The 4,590-nt window shown below is 38.5% G+C and overlaps 1 pseudogene; it reads right to left on the bottom strand.

Moving 5' to 3' along the window:
• Positions 1-566: 566 nt before the first annotated feature.
• On the bottom strand, positions 567-2,601 carry LOC109221760 (annotated as a pseudogene).
• Between the last annotated feature and the right edge of the window lie 1,989 nt (positions 2,602-4,590).

The following is a 4,590-nucleotide window of genomic DNA, read 5'->3' as shown; positions in this document are numbered from 1 at the left end:
ATAAAGTGGCTTTTAATAGAGTTGTTACAAGTTAGTGAGTGATTAAGATGTTAATTCCTAGGTACAATAGTTTGTAATCTAAAGTTTGCTCAGTAGTGGAGTTGAAATCCTACAAGGGTAGGTCGTGATTTTTAATCGCATGAGCTGGGATTTTTTCACGTAAAACTCCATTGTGTCATTTACTTACTGCAGTGCGCGTATTTTCTGTGGGAACTAATAGAGAACGTGGTTCTTTATATAGTTTGGTGGACCCTTAGTTTCCATCAAGTTCCCTCAGCTTGGAACTTGAAAATAGCCATGATACTGCATACTTAATAGACTAGGGCAGTCCGGTGCATTAAGATTCCGCTATGCGTGGGGTCCGAAGATGGGCGGACCATAAGGGTCTATTGTACGCAGCCTTACCCTGCATTTCTTCAAGAGACTGTTTTCCTGGATCGAACTTGTGACCTCCTAGTCATATGATATACTTAATAGACTATTGATATAAATTCATATATTATACCATCTTAATAAAGTATTAATTCTTATAGTTTCATATAGATATTGTACTGATAAATCTATTTTCAATGAGTAATATGAGCGATGAATGACTCCATATCAGCACGGTTTATGCCATCATTCTTAACTGAAGTTTTGATAGCATTACTCAAATCTGCTACTCTTTTCCTCATCTCATCTCCTTCTGCTGAAGCCATCAAATTTTTTACAGCATTTTCAATCATTTTTTATGTAACAAGTTCACCTCGACACGTCCATGGCCTAACAGTTAGTCCAATTTTTAAATACTTTGTTACAAGTTGAGAATTCCTTGGCTGATCTGAATGCATTGGTCAAGCTGCTATATGAACTCCAAAGGAAATACTCTCCATACACGAATTCCATCCGCAATGACTCATAAAACCGTTGTTGTACTATGTGCTAAAATTTCCAATTGGGGTGCCCAATCTCTTACTGTAATCCCTCATTCGTTTATTCTTTCTTCATATCCATTGCAAGTTCTTTGACCTCTTCATCACACAACGAAGTAGTCGTACCAAATGACACAAAAATAATTGAGTTTGTCAAGACAATGGAGGGACTCGTGGCGTTTGTTGGAACCTTTGCTTGTCTCTTTGGCTCTAACAGATTGAATGGACCTATAACCCATTGCTTCAATCCATTATATTCTTTAGCCATTAAATCAAGGTACAAACTTTCTGTTAGTCGCGACGAATTGTTAAGTTCACCACAACTGATCTTCCCATCAAATTATTCTTGTATCTTCAAAAGTTCCCAAAACCATGTAGGAAAGCAATCTAAAATTGATGGTATATCCTCATAATGTTCACTTCCAGGTAGAACAGGTTTTCCTTTGAATTCCTGTAAAAATGAATATGTCATGAAACTTGAAGTACTATTGAAAGAATAAAACATGGTATTTGGCATTTCAGGCAAATCTTGGACCACCCAATTCATCAAATTATCATAAAGAACAACCACTTTCTTATGATTCTTGCTTAAAAGTTCGCGTACTAGAGTGCAAACTAGCTCGCGGAGATGGAATGTCGCGTAGAATGAAGGCATTAGCAGGTTTGGATATTTGTTTGAAGCATTAGGATTAGGCAGGGGAGTTTCAAAAGAAGGTGATTGAAATTCATGGAAGTGAATGTTTGTTATGGTGAGAGGATCAAAGCCATGAAAGATTTCAAAGTAGAAAAAGCAAAATTGTATGGAGAATTTTTTGTGTATTTTCTATTCATTGTACCAATGTATTTATACAAGTATAAAAGTAATAAAATCTGTCTAGTTTCCTATTGGCCTAAGGCTAACAATATGTAACTACTTGTGTAGCTCATTAGATTCTACATGTGCTAGAGAAATCTAGAAGGTGTATTTACAACAGTAAAATTGGTAATAATTGGATGGCTGATGTTTAATCTATCATCTCCAGGATCAAGGGTTGAGCTTTCTCCACGTGTCTTCTTTAGAGATGAGATAAAATGTGCCTTTGTCTTCAAACCACTTTTAGGTCTTTCATTTGTAGCCAAACGTGTACTTCTCTTTGTTCCATCTGTATCGACATCAATATTATCGGCGCGATGTTCTCCGGGAACACCCCCCTCAAGTTGATGGCCGGTGATCGGACATTCAACTTGAACAATAAAGATCGGCAAAGAAGAGGCCCAGCAAGAGCCTTAGTAAAAAGATCTGCCAACTTTGAGGAGGAAGGAACAAAGGATAAAGAAATCAATCCGTCGAAAAGTTTTTCACGAACGAAGTGACAATAAACCTTTATATGCTTGGTTCATTCGTGAAAGGCAGGATTTTTAGCAATGTGAATCGCCACTTGGCTGTCACAATGAAGAGGCACCGGCAAAGAAGGTTCAATGGTCAAATCTTGGAGGAGACGAATGACCCAAGTGATTTCGGCCACCAGACGACGCATAGAGTAGAGTAATGGTCTGGAAGTGGGGTACCACAATCGGAGGAGAGCTTAATAGTGGGATCCAAAGGTGTAGAAACTGGTCGAGGATCTACACATCCGAATTCAGAGAGCAATTTCAAAGCAAACTTGCATTGGGTAATCACTAAACCCCCATTTTCTCTAATTAATTCCATCCCTTAAAAATAATGAGCTTCACCCAAGTCTTCAATTTGAAATTCATTGTTCAAAAAATCCTTTAGCTCATCAATTCTCGTTTGTTGTTTCCAGTGAGCAAAACATCATCGACATAGACTGCGAGAATTGTTACCAAATCCCCTGTTACTTTGAAGAAGAGGGAATAATCATTGAGCAAAGCAGTGAATCCTATCGTACCCAAAGCAGAAGATAGGCGAGCATACCACTGATGTGAGGCGTGTTTAAGGCCATACAACGATTTTCAAAGACGATAAACATGATCAGGATAAGGAGAGACCAATCCAGCAGGAAATCTCATGTACACTTCTTCATCAAGCCCTTCTTGAAGGAACGCATTGTTGACATCAAGCTGGTATAATTTCCACTCATAAAATGTTTCTGTATAATGAATTCCTTTCCGTTGAGTATCTCCTCGAATCACCAATCGTGCCTTTAATATTTCTAAAGAGCCATCTGATTTCAACTTTACCTTGTAGACCCATTTACATGGTAATGCTTTCTTGCCTTTTGACAGTTCAACTATATCCCATGTGCGATTAGATTTCAAAGCCTCAAATTCTTTATCCATAGAAGCCTTCCAACTAGGATGCATAACAGCTTGGTGGTAGGAAGAGGGTTCAGATATTTGGCATATAGAGTTAATAAGGACCTGATTTAATGCTGACAACGCAGAAAAAAATGAACAGCATAAAGGGAGAAGAGGGAGATCATGGGAAATAACAGAGTATGCAGACCCACAAATGTAATTTGACAAATACTTAGGTTGATGATGATCTCTTTGTGATATGCACAACAAAGGATCCTGTGTTGAGGATAACATATGTGATGTAGGAGTGGAACTTTTAGCAGATGAAGAGGGTGAAGGTGAAAAAAAAGTTGAACAGAGTATAAAGGAGGTGAACTGGAAGGAACTACTTTTTGTGGGGAGAAAAGGTTGACATCATTAGATTTAGAAAATATATAATAATATGTCGAAGGAAAGCAAATAGGAAAAAGTTTTGACATAGAGTAAGACTAGGAAAAAAGGAATAAAAAGATCACATGTATTACTCTAGGATTAAGTTTATCTCTGTTTCTAGACAAGGTGAATACAAAACAAAGACATCAAAATGGTCTCAAATAATTATAATCTGAAAGATTCCCAAACAGAACATGATAAGGGGTCTTATAATATAAAACTTAAGAGGGAAATCTATTTAGCAAATAAGTAGTTGTAAGAAAAAAAAATCCCCCCAATACTACTTTGGCGTATTGGACTGAAATAGAAGTGCTCTAGATGTTTACAACAGGTGTCTATGGCCCTCAAACGCCACTTTTATGGCCCTCAAATGCCGAAAAATGAGGAACGCCCATGGAGAGACGATGACTATTGTTCCTTATTCTGTTTTTATGGGACGGAAAAATTTTAAACGAACCGGTTCAGGTCGCCTGGGCCCATGCAGAAGACATGGTCTATAGTACACGAAAATCTGAGAATAGGGCGGAATTCCCGTTTTATAGTCTTAAAATACCAAAAAATGAGAAACAATCATGGATAGGCGGTGACTATTGTTCCTTAGGTCGTTTTTGATGGCCCTGCAAAATTTTTGGCCAAGCGAGTCCCGTCGCCCGAGCCCATGCTGATGGCGTGGGCTATAGTACATAAAAATATGGGAATGGGGCAGAATTCCAGTTTTATGATCCTAAAATGCCAAAAACCCATGAACGGTCATGGTGAGGCCATTACAATTGTTCCCTAGGTCATTTTTGATGGGCCGTAAAAATTTAGGCAACCTGGGTCCGGCCGCCCGAACCCATGCAAATGGCGTGGGCTATAGCACATGAAGATTTTGGAGTCGGGCGGAATTCAACTTATATGGTCCTAATATGCCAAAACACAAGGAACGGTCATGGCGAGGCTATGACTATTGTTCATTAGGCCATTTTTTATATGCCGGTAAAATAATAGGCCATATAGGTCTGACCGC

Source organism: Nicotiana attenuata, unplaced genomic scaffold, assembly GCF_001879085.1.
Source record: "Nicotiana attenuata strain UT unplaced genomic scaffold, NIATTr2, whole genome shotgun sequence".
Lineage (NCBI taxonomy): Eukaryota > Viridiplantae > Streptophyta > Magnoliopsida > Solanales > Solanaceae > Nicotiana > Nicotiana attenuata.
Note: the sequence above shows the minus strand (reverse complement) of the source record. Positions and strands in the feature narration are given on the sequence as shown.